Source organism: Bidens hawaiensis, unplaced genomic scaffold (genome assembly GCF_021521415.1).
Source record: "Bidens hawaiensis isolate Kalapana, Puna unplaced genomic scaffold, B.hawaiensis_p1.1 tig00002631_1, whole genome shotgun sequence".
Taxonomy (NCBI): domain Eukaryota; kingdom Viridiplantae; phylum Streptophyta; class Magnoliopsida; order Asterales; family Asteraceae; genus Bidens; species Bidens hawaiensis.
Genome location: NW_027491143.1, coordinates 1,626,900 through 1,643,592, shown reverse-complemented (window position 1 = coordinate 1,643,592; position 16,693 = coordinate 1,626,900).

Here is a 16,693-nt window from a genome sequence, read left to right as displayed (position 1 = left end):
CTCCAAGCCCGGATGCAGCCGCGCGTCGAGCTGCTTTGTCGTGAAAACGACAAATTGAAAGCAGCTCGCGCCAAGGAAGTATCCCAAGCGCGGGCTCTTCGGGAGGAGAACCAAAAGCTGTCCGCAGCTGCTGCGGAGAAGGAGAAGGCCTTCAAGGCCCTCGAGGTTGAGGTTCAAGCGCGACTCGAGGCCCGCTCCAAGGCTGCCCAAGCTGTTAACGAACAGCTTCGGCAAGCTAAGGAGACTGCGAGGAACGCGACCGAGAGGGCCACCAAGGCTGAAGCCGTTGCTGAGCCTTTACGCGTGGAGAACGAGGAGCTCAAGGCCAAATTAGAGGCTCTCCAACGCGCTCATGATGCCTTGGCGATGGAAGATGCCAAGAAACTCCAGGAGATCTTGGACCAGAGGGGCGTGCTTGACCATACCGAGCGGAAGCTTAAGGGCGTCGAAGAGGCTGCCGCAAAGGAAGTGCTACTTGCCAACCTTAACAAAAGCGAAGCCGAACGCGCCTGCACCCAAGCTCAAGCCGCCCTTAAAGAAGCTCTGGTTGCCAAGGAATGGCTTCTTCGAGAAACGTTGTCTCAGGTAAGTCTATCTTCATGTCTTCACGCTTTTCTTTGTAGATAGGGTACTGACACTTGTATATTTTCTTATGTAGGTTGTGCATCGGGTCTTTTCAGAGACATCCTACGACGATGCAATGAGCGCAGCCCTCAACGCTTCTCACGAGGATGGGGAACGGGTCGGCTTCCTGCTTGGTCTAGGGTTTGTTGAGAAAGGCGTCCCGCCATCCAACTTCCCTTTGTACAATGTAGATACCGAAGCCATATATGACCAAGCAGTAAATCAATACGCCGCCTTCCCGCATCCGGTGGTGGAGAAGGTGAATGAAATTGCTGCTGCTGATGACGGGCTACCTATCCTTAAGGCTTACCTTGAACAGCCACGCTCTACTGACGGCGCTTGTCCAAGTGGAAGTGGCCCTGAAGCCTGATCCTGAAGATCCCTTCCCGCTGCTAGGATAGATTTAGTTTGTATAGATTTACTTTCTTGTAGGCGGGTAGTCACCCAGCCATTGTAACGAATATTTATGAAATGTAAATCTTTGTGCGGCTAAGACCGCTTGATTCATTGGATTCCTTGCTTTATAAACTTTATATGACTTGCATTCTTTAGTTTAAATTAGCAATTTTCCAAGTGTTTAGGATAAGTTAACCTTTGAACGTGGTAGATAGGTGTGAAGTTTTGCTTCCTCCTTCGTGATTGTGCGGGTATGACCGTCACTTGCACTTGGTAGGATAGCTAAACTTTACCCATATCTGACCTGCGTGTAGGTTTTCCTCATCTTTGAGGATAAGTTAACCTTTGAACGTGGTAGGTAATCGGTGTGAAGTTTTGCTTCCTCCTTCGTGATTGTGCGGGTATGACCGTCACTTGCACTTAGTAGGATGGCTAAACTTTACCCATATCTGACCTGCGTGTAGGTTTTCCTTATCTTTTTTTTTTTTTTTTTTTTTTTTTTTAGGATAACCTTTGAACGTGGTAGATGATAGGTTGAAGTTTTGCTTCCTTGTTTGTGATTGTGCGGGTAAGACCGTCACTTGCACTTACAAGGATGGCTAAACTTAACTTTCATCATACCTGCGTGTAGGTTTCCCTTATTTTTAACGTTGTGTTTATGCGGGTTTTGCCGCCTTCCACACGTAACGACTTACTTCTCCCCGTTTATGCGGTAAATGCCGGCACCAGTGGGAAGTTCATAAGGATAAAGGTAAACACATTATGAAAGGAGAATCATTTCCATTAGAAGTGGCTCTAGGCCTTTTCTTTACAAGTTTTGGAATTGATCTACATATAACATTTGCGTAATTGAGCTCCATTCCATGTTCTTGGGATGGGAGTGCCATCGAGCCTTTCGAGCCGGTATGCGCCCTTTCCCAGGACTTCTTTGATAATGTATGGCCCTTCCCAAACCGGGGCCAGCTTTCCCGGGCGCTCTTGGTTTGAAGCCTCGTTGTTACGCAGTATGTAGTCTCCTATCTTGAAGTTGCAGAGTTTTACCCGCGTGTTGTAGTACTTTTGCATTTGTCGTTTGTAGTTCTCTTCACGCACTGCGGCTAAGTCTCTGCGTTCCTCGGTTAGCATAAGATCCAACCGTCTTTCCGCATCATTGTCTTCTGGCTGAATCAAGACCCTTGGCGAGGGTAGACCAATTTCGACCGGGACCATGGCTTCAGTGCCATAAGTGAGGCTGAACGGGGTTTCTCCCGTACTGGCCTTCTTCAGCGTTCTGTTTGCCCAAAGGACGTGCGGAAGCTCGTCCACCCAGCCGGATCTGTGTTCCGATAGTCTCTTCTTGATGCCTTCGACGATGCTCTTATTTGCTCTTTCCACCTCACCATTACCTTGCGGGTGTGCCACTGAGGTAAAGGTGTGGGTGATTTGAAGTTCTTTTAGCCACTGTTGTAGCTTCTTGTCAGCAAAGTTGGTGCCGTTATCGCTCACCAACTTCTGTGGAAGTCCAAAACGACAAATAATAAATTCCCAAATAAATTTTTTGATATGTTTCGCGGTTGTTTGGGCTAAAGGTTTTGCTTCTATCCACTTGGTGAAGTAGTCGATGGCTACCACTAGGAACTGGACATTTCCTGCTGCTGTAGGAAATGGGCCTGTCACATCGATGGCCCACTTCTGAAATGGCCATGAAGAAGTGACTGGAACAAGTTCATTCTTCGGGCGGTGCGTGTTGGGTGCGTAAAGCTGACAAGACCTGCATTTTCTGATGTATGCCAGCGCATCCGTATGCATCCCCGGCCAAAAGTATCCCGCGTTGTTTAGCTTGGCTACAACAGCGCGAGGACCTGCGTGTACTCCACAGATGCCTTCGTGTACTTCTCTTAGGAGGTAGTCAGCATCTTGGTTGTCCACGCATCTCAAGAGTGGGCCAAGAAAGTTACGTCTGTAAAGGATGTCATTGACGAGCTGATAATTCAGTGCTTTACAGCGTAGTTTTCTTGCCTGTGTTTTTGACTCTGGTAGTGTTCCTGCTGCAAGGTAATTTATTATTGGTGTCATCCACGTTTCTGTACCGGTTTGGATGACACAAATTTCCTTGTGCGGGACTGATGGTGCTTCGAGGAGTTCAATGCGGATGTCCTTTCCCAAGTGGGTGAAGGCTAGTGATGCAAGCTTGCTTAACGCATCCGCAGATTTGTTTTCGCTGCGCTTGACGTGTATGACTTTACAATCACTAAAATCACGCATAAGGGTTTTTGCCTGGGCGAGGTACAGGGCCATTGTGTCGTTCACAGCCGTGTACGTCCCATTTATTTGGTTGGCCACCAGCATGGAATCCACGTGGGCTTCCAAGTTTTTCACTCCCATCTTACGCGCAATTCTCAAACCGGCCAAGAATGCTTCATATTCGGCTTCGTTATTCGTTCTTGGAAAATCCAACCGAATAGCGTAAGTGTATTCTTGGCCTGCTGGGTTGGTTAATTTTAACCCTGCGCCTGAACCCTCGTTACTGGCTACTCCATCAGTGTAGAGTCGCCAGACATCATTGATGTCTTGTGCTGGGGAGGGTTGAGCCTCCTCCTGGCACTCTTTCTCCCGCGAAGCGGGGACTTCTGCAATAAAATCGGCCAGGACCTGGCCTTTTATGGCTGGTCTTGGCTTGTACTTAATTGCATATTCTCCCAATTCAATTGCCCATTTGGCTAGACGTCCCGATAATTCGGGTTTGCCTAGAACGTTTGAGAGTTTGAAGTTGGTGAGAATGGTGATTGGGTGGCCCTGGAAATATCGTCTTAACCTGCGTGAAGCGTGTATAAGTGCTAAGACCAATTTTTCGAGGGTAGAGTACCGGGTTTCTACGTCTGTTAGTACACGGCTAACATAATAGATTGGCATCTGGATGCCTTTTCGTTCTATTAGCAGGACTGCCCCGGTTGCTCTATCTGTTGCGGAAAGGTATAGGATTAACTCCTCTCCCGCTTGTGGTGCTGTAAGTGTTGGGAGTTCGATCAGGCGTGACCGAATCTCCTGAAAAGCTGCTTCCGCTTCTGGTGTCCAGCGGAAGTGCGTTTTCTTTAAACAGTTTCTTAATGTTGACACGAAAGGAAACGACTTATCCGCATGGTTTGCCAAAAAGCGATTAAGTGCGACTAGTCGTCCATTCAGTGTCTGAGCCTGTTTGATGGTGGTAGGTGATTCCATTTTAATAATGGCTTCGACCTTTTCAGGGTTCGCTCTGAAGCCATCTTTAGTAACAATGACTCCCAAGAACTTCCCTTCTTCCATCCCAAATGAACACTTGCTCGGGTTGAGCTTCATGTTTATCTTTCTGAGCGTGTTGAAAGTTTCTTCAATGTCTTTCAACATCGCTTCTGGCTCGGGGCTTTTGATGACCAAATCATCCATATAGACTTCCAAGTTTCTCCCGATTTGGGCATGAAACTCTTTGTCCATCAGTCGTTGGTACGTGGACCCTGCATTCTTAAGCCCGAATGGCATCATTTTATAACAAAATGTACCATCGGGCGTCCGAAATGCGGTTTTGTCCTGGTCATCTACGGCCATGTGGATTTGATGGTACCCCTTATACGCATCCAAGAAGCATTTAAGGCGAAATGGTACCAACGAATCCACCTTAAGATCAATTTCTGGTAACGGATAACAATCTTTGGGGCATGCTTTGTTCAAATCTTTGAAATCTATGCACATGCGCCATTGTTTGTCATTCTTCGGTACCATTACGGGATTTGCAACCCATGTTTGATATCTGCTAACGCGTACGATGCCTGCGTCAAGGAGTTCCTTGACTTGGGTTCTACACGCGTTAGTTTGTTCAGGCCCCATTACTCTGCGCTTTTGTACGACTGGCGTAACAACCGGATCGCACTTGAGCTTATGCTCCGCCTTACTTCGGGGTACACCAGTCATGTCAGCTGGTGCCCACGCAAAGATGTCAGCGTTTTTCTGCAGTAAGCGTTTGAGTAGGGTGCGGGTGGGATCAACAATTGTTGGTCCAATGGTAACGGCCTGGTCGGGGTATTTGCCATTGAAGGCCCTTTTTTCCGGTTCGGTGATGGTTGGTTTAGCCTTTTTCGGTTTGGGCTTAGATGAGACAGATGCGATGCATACCTGGGGAATGCCGGTGATCATCGCTACACCCTCAGCTGTCGGCCATCCCATCATGCCGTGGACTGAAGATACCACGGCGTTGAATCTTGCCATCCCGTCTCTTCCGAATAGGATGTCGTACGTGTGGTGTGGCTTTTTCATCACGACAAAATCCACGTCTTCTGTGCGTGAATGATTCCCATCAGTAAGAGTAACGGGGAAAGATAGGATACCCAGGGGGGTTTCTGTACTGCCGTCAAACCCTTCCATTGAAGCGTAGACCGTTTCCAAGCGTTCTTTGTCTTCGTCATCCAGCTTATCAAAGAACTGCCTGTACATCACTGTCGACGAAGCGCCGTTGTCAGCAAGAGTGCGGGAAGTGATGTAATGCCCCAGCTGGCTTCTGATGACGATGGGGCCTTCTTTGCTGGGGCCTCCTGGCACTCGCGGGAAGCGCACCTCAGCTTCCTTCCACGCGCATGGTTCTGTCACTCGTCTTTTTCTTCCTCGGACCTTGCCATGAACCATGTTGATGCTGATGTCGACGGGCTTTCGTCCGTTACCTCTGTACCGGTTGTCATTCCTTCCTCCCTTCCTGATTGATGCCACGAGATGTGCAAGTCTTCCATCCTTGACAAATGTCTCAATAATATCTTTCAAGGATGTGCACTCTTCAGTACCATGACCCTTTGTCCCGTGGAAATCACAGGATTTGCTTTGATCCGCATTAGGTTTCTGCCGGATCAATGGGGCTTTTGGCCATGGCAATTTTTCCGTGGCAAATATCTCCGTGACGCTCTTCGTGAGTGGCGTCCACCGGTGTTTTCGGTTTGAAGGGTGTGTGTTGTCCCTTCCGCCAACAAGAGGGCGAGAGCTGGATGAGGTGTCAAAGTTTACCCTTGACTGCCAAATACCTAGCCTCCTCTTTTTGTTCTGCCGGGCGATTCGGACATTGTTTTCTCTTGTCCTCTGCGTGTAGAGGTGTGTACTCTGGGGAAGATCCCTTCCCAGTTGCTTTTCTGTCTCGGCAAAGCGCTTTGTCGCCGTCATGATGGCATCCCATGTTGATGGCATGCCATCCTTACCCGTCAATGTGCGGATAAGTTCTGGGTATTCGGCGCCTTGGATGAAGGCGGCGCGAACCAGATCCTCACTTATGTTGCCGAGACTTAGCTTTTTGGAGTTGAAACGAGTGATGAAGTCTAGTAAAGATTCATCCTCCTCTCTCACGCAGTTGAGGATCGTCCACTGCTCTTCAGTGTACTTCCTCTGTTGGCTGAAGTGCTGGCTGAACTTGTTTTGAAAGTCCGCCCAGTCATATATGTGGTGGATCGGTAAACGATCGAACCATGCCCTGGCCGCTCCGACCAGAGTCATCTGGAACATGTAGCACCACGTGGGTTCCGTCCAGTTGCTGACGGTAGCCCCCGCAATGAACCTGTTCAAATGGTCATCTGGGTCGGATAGACCATCATAAGTGCCGATGTTGGACATTTGTTTGGCACTTCTCGGGGCGATTGCTTCCGCAATGTCCCTTGCGAATTTTGACTTTCCTGCATTTGTAGCAGTTGGTCTAAAGGTTTTGGAGAAGTCACGCGGGTTTCTCTCCGCGATTGGTTTAAAGGCTTCCCCAAAATTCCTTTTTGGTTGGACGTCCGTCTCCTTACGCTTCCCTTTCGCCTTATGGCGAGGGTTCGCGTCGGTATCGGACTCCAACTCGTCGTCTGAGTACTCGCAGTCACTGCTCATATTGAGGTGTTGGCGAGTACTGCCGAATTCGTCAGCCTGTTGAGCTGAACGCAAGCGTTCATCCAATTCGGCTTGGAATTCTCTTTGCCGTGCTTCGGCCCACGCCTTCACTTGATCTAGTGTTTGGCGAGGGACCCTCGTTCGTTTTTCCAGCTGGGTATCGGTGAACCCCAGTGGAATATTTACTGCACTTGCCCCGGCTTGGGTAGTCGGGGTAGTGTTCGTAAGGATTGTATAACCGCCGGTGTTCCCCCCAGTTGCTGGGGTTGTTACCGGGGTTTCTTGGTCGGTTACAGGCCTTTGGACCGGAGTAACGTTAACCATTTCTTCAGAAATTGTGAAAAAACTAAAATAGTTCTAGCTTTTGTCCCACGGATGGCGCCAATGAAGAAACACTAAGTGACCCGGTACAGATTATAGATAATCTGGGGGTTAAGTAATGTTTCCCACGAGAATGAGGTCCAACAGAGACGGTTGTTCTTCAGGGGACCTGCAAAACAAACACCGTAAGCTCGTCACTGAGAAGGGGGGGGGGGGTTCCTCCTTGTGACCACCCTCCGGCGTGAGAATCAGACTAGATTGCTCTGAATATAAGTGTATATTAAGAGATTGCTAGATAACTGGATAGCAGATGATCTTCGAAGCTCTTATACCATCCGCAACAGGTTGAAATAGATGCCTTCACTTCGACAATGCGCGTCTGACCGACCTTCTATCTTCTCTTCACGGGCGTCACTCCCTCTCACATCCTTTGCATTAGTCCACCCGGTCCATAAAAATTATCACCGCAGCTCTCTTTCTTTCACATCCTCCCAGCTCGTTTCTCTTTCTTGCACAGCAAACTAATTAAAGGACCCCACTTGCTGAAGCGCTAAAGATTTGCTTTAAGTTTTTGAAACAAAAACACCAAAACATTAAATTGTTTCATACTTTCATCGTATAATCAAACTTTGGAACTAGGTTTGCACCACATTTTGTTATTTTAAGAAAATTTTAGTTTATCTTTTAGTTATGCACTTTTAATTGACATCAACGTTATTCGATACACCAAACCATATTTCAAATTTTATTTTTTCCTTCTAATTTTAATGTTATATTCACTACTTTAAACTCCATATTATTTTCATCCAAAGCTTTATTAACATTGAAATCCGACATACAAAAGTAAACTTGGGTTTTACTCTTTTATAAACGTTTAATTTTCAAATTATTTATAACGTCATCTTATTTTTGTAACTGATTTTTGTAACCAGCTCATCCTATGAACTAGCAAGTTAGCTGGTTTAATGACCAGTAAAATTATAAAATCATTGATCGACAGATAAGCTCGTAAAAGAATTTAAGGTCACACTCGATCAAAATTTCTGATTCCATGATCGTCCACATTGTTTAGAAAGTGACACACTTTTATGTATTTTATCACTTAATTGTTACACTCATATTGAACGTTTCTTGGCACAAGTCTTGAAAGTCCACGGTTCCTATATGATTGATGCAACGCATTAAAAATGGCCTTTTATTAATTATTATTGGTTTTGCAAATGAGGTGGTCTTCTAGCCACGACAATTGTTGTTTTTTTAAATATTCAAACATTCAAATATTCATAGCATTAATTGTTGATGAAATGAAAAAATATATTCAACTTGACATTTATTATGGTCGTTTATGTTTTAGAGATATTACAGATGTACCCATCAGAAGTTAAAACAATTGTCTGGCCAAGAAACAAGTTCAAAGACTCGACAACGATCCCTCCACCGTACCCTTCATGACCCCACTTCCACCATCGGAGGCTATGACCGTGTGTTGCCCGCCAGCTTCACAATTGCCCGTGTGTTGCCCCACATTGTTAATAGGTTGGGTTCGTCATCACTTGTCAAGTGTATCGACCATCCAAGAGTGACATATTTAGTTGATACGCTATTTAGTTATGACATTAGACACAATAATAGTACAACCTTTTTTATTTTTTCTTATGGTGAAGAAGTAAATGACGATGGATAAAAGAACAATTAAATAATAGCAAGTGTTTTTTTTTATTAGGATTGCCTCATGCAGGTTTCTTGTAGACCCTTTTGTCATAACTTATACAAATAAACTTTGTTCTAGGTTTTACCTTTTTATTGCTAACTTATATAATTATTATTCTTTTTGTTTTTAACATGTTAGTGTTTGATTAATAGTTTTGTTTTATTTTGATATTTTAACTGTTTCTTTTGGACATAACGGATACGAGAGTGTGAGAAGCTAAAAAAAAATGTCTGGCTCAAAACATGTCGGCTTAAAGAAAATAACAAATGATGACTAAATAACATGAAATGACTTGTTGGGAAAAGAAAACTACTTATATTAAATAGTATATTAATGAAGGATAAAATTAAAATATAAAGGGAGACAAATATAAGAAGTGTGAAGGATTTGTGGCAACAAAAAAACTTCTAATTAAATAATATAAAAATTTATAACTTATATATAAATAAAAAGCAAACAATATAAAAAAAATTAACAAAATGTTTCCCCCGTCATTCCCGTTCAAAAAAAATCGCCGAAAAGACACAATTCCGAGAAAAAAGACGCAATGCTGAAAATGAACAAACAACACAAAAATAAACAAAAAAAGACACAATATATCGGAAAATATAACACAATGCCGAATAAAATATAACACAATGTCAAGAAAAAAAGACAAAGTGCAAAGAAATAAAAAACACAATTAATGACGAAAATAAACACAAAACACAATGATAAACAAAAAGACACAATAATCTTTTCACTATAAACTGTCTTTTTTTTAAACAAGAAAGACGGTGGAAACAATTTTATGTTTTTACATTTTTTTTGTTTTTTAATTAAAATTTGAGTTATGATTTTTTTAATTAATGTTTAATTATTTTTTAAGGGTTTTTTTGTTACAAATCCTTCTCATTTTTGTTCCCATTTTTAGAATAACTTGACCCATCTATTTATGAATTGACTAATTCTTAGTCCATGAGGTATACTCTAACCTCAACATATGTTAAAATAACATGTCACTTTAAAGATGAATTAAACAACTCCCCACTAGTGTTAAGTGTGTTAACAAGGCCAATGGATAATGCTTTTCACGGGTTAAAAGGAACAATATGTATTAATTATGTATTAATTATTAATTGATTTGTTATTTTAATTATGGGTTAAATCATTTTCTTATGATATAGAGTGAAAAAGAAAAATACGAGTGATCTGAAGCTTATGTGAAATTAAGATGAGTTAAAGTATAACTCATGGCCTTAATTCTTATTTATAACTATGATACTTGTCCAACAGTTTTAAATGATAAAGAGTTACTTAAAATTCATATCAAACAAAGGTTTTAAATGATAAACCAAAATTTAAAAGTCGAAAATATTTAGCATCTATATGAGCTAATGAGCTAAGGTTTAATAATCTGTGTTCCTGATTGGGCTTATACTAATTTTTTAAATAAGAATTTGTTTGAGCCTAGGAACTTGGGAGGCCTGTCTGACTGCCTCTCCTATGATGTTGGATTCGTTTAATCTTTCGGATTATGTTTATACATAGATGTGCATAAAAAATCTGAACTTTGAACCGGACCTGAAAAAACCCGGAACCGGTTTTTCTACCCAGGTTTTTAATACCTGAACCCGTATCCAACCCTTTGAGTACCAAAACACGTACCCGAACCGGACCGAATTTGTACCTGGTAATACCCGAAAACCGGAACCGGTTCCATACCCGGAACCGGGTTTTTCCAATACACGAAACCGGGTTTTTCGAATACCTGAAATTACCCGAAAAATACCTCTAAAAATGCAACTCCTTAAAAATCCAATCTATACCGGAAAAAACCCGAAAATAGGGGTTTTCAATACCCGAAAATAGGGTATTCAAATACCCGATTTTAGAATACCCGGTTCTATATCTGACCCGAACCCGATACATAGGTATGGTTTTCAGAGACAATACCCGGACCAGAACCCGACCCGGGTATTACCAATACCCGGTCATACCTGAACCCGGTTCCATACCCGAACCCGGGTATTTGAAAAACCCGATTGGTGCACCTCTATTTATACACATAGTCATACACACACACGCACGCACGCACATGAATGCATATGTATGGCAGTAAGACCACGAGTAGTCATAACTATACATCATTTGGTGTTTTACGCAACGTAACGTTCAATTAATATTTCAAAGTTTTACAGAAAAAGTGGTGGAGTGGTAAAAAAAATCCACAACTCTTAATCATTAATTATTTCCCTCCCCCTCCCCCTCCCCCTCTCACAAAAAACCACACATGCAAAGTTGTGTGACACCCAAAATGTCTGCCAAAAATTTGAGGAGGCCGATGTACATGGCATATATTGGGAGAGTTTTTGGCTAATACGCCGGCCAAAACTCCCCCATTATTATTTTTTCTAATTGTTAAAAAACTAGATAAGTTATGCGCATCACTTACCATAACAAATCCTGGTATTGTAATGTATTGAACCAATACCGTAACCAACTGAACCGTTACCGACCGAGTTTCGTAACGTCCCTAGGCAATGTGTGGGTTTAAAACAGCCAGTTTATTTTTAATTCAAAATTTTATATATAGGACCAAAGTCCTTATGTTAATACCGTTAGGCTATAAGTTTTAATCATATGTTTGTTACTTGTTAATTTGTACGTGTGTGCAAATTAATGACTACAAGCTAGAGTATTTCTAGGCCTTTGTTTGGTAGTATGTTCACATTATGGGTTGCTTATCTCGGCTTTGTGGTGGGTTTGGCATGCACGTCAATATTGACCACGAGGAAGAAAATTGTGAACGATATCTCTTTAATCACATATCCTCTCTTTACATTTATACTTGATACCTTTTCTTTTCTATGTTTTGTTTTTTTTTTTGTTTGGTTTTTAATTCAGTATTTAGAGTAATAGTTTAACTGTCACACCCCGACTAGGTAGATGCGGAAGCGTAATACGGGAATGTAACAGATAACACTTGTATCAACCACATTGTTTATAAAGAAATTCAACAAACTAATTTACATCATATTACATTGGTAGGTACTAAGTTTACAAACTAGATGAAAATCACATAACCAGATCACGGGCTTCTTATTCATTACTAGGTATTTGCATCTATTCACAGCTATTCAACTTGCTTTTAACACCAAGCATGTAAGCAATTCATTCCAACTTCGGCTTACCTGAAAAGTATGTTAAAACGGGTCAACTACGTCTAGTTGGTGAGTTTCAAGTTTCACGAGTACGAACAAAATCAGTACACGAGTTCGTAAAGTTCGCAGTATGTATGTATATAAGTATGTGTATGATGTATTATACTAAGCCACAAGTGAAACCGAAACAAGCTAAAATGCATGGCCACCCTTGCCCATGTACTCCCGTTGGCATTTAACAGCCACTTTGCCCCAAGTATGTACTATGTCTAACACCACATAGCAGAATGTAATAAGTATAATGACAATGTGCAACTGGGTTAACATGTTCCGGCATACCCCTCCGGCCCTGTCAGTTGGGTTTGTCAAACCGATAGTACTATCCACACGTCACCGGCATGAAGTTAATCACTTGTGTTTGTGGGGACTTTCAAGTGTTAGTACTTAGATAATCCACATCATCACACGTTTTCAAGTATATAAGTGTATGTAAACATGCTTTCCACCCCAAAAGTTCGCAAAACAGTTTAGAAAGTGGGGTCGTGAAACTCACCTTATCATAGTTCAAGCTGGTAATATGTATCAGTAAGTAATGTTCCTCGATTATAGCTTGCCAGTGATCTCCAACTGTTCGAAAATTTTGCTAGTGATCTAAACATAACATTTTTGGGTTCCAAATTAAGTTTCATAGTTTTTCATGAAGTTTATCTATTTTTCCCGAATAAACGCCAATAAACGGTAATAAATTCGCCAAATATTCTCCATTTATCGAAAAACTACCAAATTCTAACAGGGACTCACTTATGTGATCCCTAATGTACCTGAAAAGTTTCATAACCTAAAAACAAGCACGTCACAATCGAAGCACAAACAACCCCTAAACGAGTTAACCGGTAATACCTTGTCGGTTTTCGGTGGTTTTTGATGGTTTAAACGATTCTCTGGGTCTTGGGTCGCAAACTAAGTATATCTACATATCATATAACATCAAACCAAGCATAAATCATCCATAGAACAACTTTGTTAATTAGGGTTTCGGTTTTGGTTTTAAACCGAACTTTAAAACCGTAAAAACGTCGTATTCATGTTCTAATCCGCGTTTTTGACCGAAAATCTGTATGATTATGCTTTGTAGACTTGTTTAACATCAAAATATGATTTTACTTGATTTTTTTATGGTTTTGAATGGTTAAACATGCTTAAAACTAATCAAGAACTAATTTTCCATGTTTAATCTTTGTTAAACAAGCAAAATCTTATGAGTTTTAATTAATACCTTGTAGGTCTTTAGCTGGAAGATGTAGGTATTCGGCTGGGAATTTAGTTGGTTGATGTTTGTGTGAAAAATGATCCAAGGTGATACAAGAAACAACATAATATACTTGGTTTGTGAACTTTCACATTGGCGGCCGCAAAAGGGGAGGAGTTTTCTAGGCCCCTCCTTTATCATTTAATATTTCTTTTACGTGCCCGAAGTTCGTTCTCGGTTCCAAGTTTACTTCGGGTCCGGTTTTTCGCAAGAAAATTATTTCGGGTGCGAGAAATAGCGCGAAAACGTTCGTTTTTCGATTCATTTTTGTAAAATAAGAAAAACGTACTGACTCGTTGTAAAAATCCAAAATATTTTTACGGATTGCTTAGAACATGTCATATAAGTGTTTTATAAATCTTTTTCGGCTTAACGGACGCTACAATGCTCGTTTTGATGTTAACGATTGCGTTTAAACTTATAGCTTATCTATAAACGAAACCTTTTTCGTTTAGATGGTTTTAAACGTACCGGGGCCTAAATATCAATATGTTAGCCACTATAATATATATATATATAACTCGTATATGACCCCTCAGTATATATACGGGCCATAATCAGTATCGGTCGGTTACTCGTTTAATCGCTACGAATTAACCGATTTATCGTTTACTCGCTACGTAATGAATAAAGTATACCTCTTTTTGTCACGAATGTCACATTAACGATGGAAAGGTCATTGATTCGAGTTTTGAAGAGGGAAATTTTGTCAATATCCGTTACATGACTAGGAGTGTTGGTTGTTTAAAAAAATAAATAATAGTACCTTACCAATAATATGTTTTATTTTTTCTATATTTTTTTTGAACGGTGAATTTATGGTGTAATGGATATATTTTTTCTATATATATGGTGTAATGGATATATTAGTTATTTGATTAATAACTAACTATGTATATTACTTTCATGTCAAACAAATGAAATCTTAAATAAAAGATATTAAGTATTTAAAATTTATCATTTTGCTATTTACTCTTTCTCGTCTCCACAAGTTAAAATCTTTAGATCACACAAATTACAATGACAGAAGCTCTTATCAAATCAACCTAAACCGAGTTTAAATCACATTTATGATTTATATATACAAATTTCTGTTGGTCGTGAATTATTAGATTTAAGATATTAACAAACATTTTGAAGTATTTATATATTTATCATTTAATAGCAAAAGTGTATGACAGTTGTCTTTTGCAATTTAGTGCTTTACTTTATTATTTATTATTATTATTACCTCCATATTGTCACGTCACTTTCCAGTTTCCTCCTCGAGCTTCAATTCCCCCTTCGTTTTCTAGTCAATAATGTTTGAATAGTTATTGCCAATTGGGACCATGAAAAATCACAATAATATTAATTAAAAGTAAACAATAAGATACTTGGGGAGGCATGATATAAAATAAAAAGAAACAAGTTTTTAGTTTGTAGTCTTAACTTCACTCAATTTTCACTAGGGGACTCCCGGCACGTTGCATCGTAACTGTTTCGATTCGGTTCCAAACAAGTAGTGGAACTTAAACCTTCTAATATGGGGCCGCAAAATTTTGAAATTAATATTAATTTCGTTACACACATAAAAACCAAAAAACTGTCATAAAATAAAGACCATAAATCCCCCAATAAATACGAGTTATGCTAGTTTGTTTGGTTTGAGTTATAAAAATCCATATATTACCACTTCTTAGCAAAAAAACATTACTGAACATATATGGGATATATTTAGCAAAAATATGATCTATATTTAGAAATTCTGAGCCTAAAAACAGGAGGGCCGGAACCCTCCTCGCCCCCAAAAAGGTCCGCCCTTGTTCCAAACCGGTTCTCTTTCGATTCCGCTGCCGCTTAGGTTCATAAACGGGATCAATGCAGTTGATATTTCTTATAACTTAAAGCCTTAAATGCACTATATTATGCATGGCACTATCATATACTTATCCGAATGAAAAGCACAATATATGCCAATATGCATGCAGTAATATGCATGATTGTACGTATTTTTTTAGAAGTTGTATAAAAATGCTTGTTATAGTACTTCTACGTGTTCGAATTCTCTCATAAAAATACATTATTTACGAAAAGGTTCCGATTCTAAAGTACATTTTAAGTTTTATACTTTTATAAGTACTTATTATACAATTTTATACAATAATATGTTATGAGCAGCCACATTTTACAAGTGTAGGGTACAAGAGAATTAAGTGTGGTGACTATTGCCACCACATGTGAGACAAGTTGGCTGCTAGGTAACATGTATGGTATTGTAATAGCAAGATATCGTGCTGCTCGATTTACGAAAATGCTGGAAACTTTACGTGTCTAAGCTAAGTTAAGTCTTTTTGATCAATTGAGTTAAGTTGTAAGTCTTATGGTTGTAACACAGAAGTTGTTATATGTTATACAGTTATACTAACCTAGAAAGTCTTTAAAGTTCTGATCTAGGTACGTGATTACTAAGAGTGGAAAGTGTATACTAGATGTTTGGGTTGAAATTCAAATCTTTCATATTACTATAACCAAAATCTTACTATACTATTAAAGCAATGCAAGATATCCACATAACCTTTAACTAGCATATCCACATAGGCTTTCAAGTTATGGCTTTCATTTATAGAATTGCCACATAATTCACTAATTAATCTTTTCTAAAATTATAACCTCACTAATTAATGTTTTCTATAATCATAACCAACTAATTCCTTTCAAATGATTTTAAAAAATCGATTTTGATCATAATTAATAATTTATAACTGATTTTGTATTCCCTTTTTTTATATAGATTGTTAAATCAACAATTCAATTATTTGTATAACGGTTTTTCATTCCGCCATTTATACATATTTTTCCTGCATCTTGTGGTTTTGCAGAAAACAAGATAAAAAATTCTTATGATATCTACATATATATAACGTTTGAAATGTGTTCTATCCGTGTGTGTAACACGGACCAGTATCCTAGTTAGGAATAAAGAAACTTCTGCAAATGATCCATGTTGAAATTGAGTATGTTTTTATGATGGTTGTGGTTAAGAATTTTTAATCGTAAGTTGAATAAAAATACATGAGGGTCTCCGTCATGTTTACTGTAGACGTTGAATGTGTCTATGTCATGTTTCTCGTGACATGGAATCCTTGGACATATAGATGACCCATTTACTAGATAATTCAAACTAGGTTTCAATCATTCAATTATAATCTCCTTATCCACGACTTCATCATTGTATGTATATATACAACGAGGATCCAGAGTCCAAACCTTTGCAAAGTTTAACCACTAGGCTTCTTCTTTCACCAAGGATTCCAACTTAGTGATTATATTATTTGATATAATATTAGTTATATT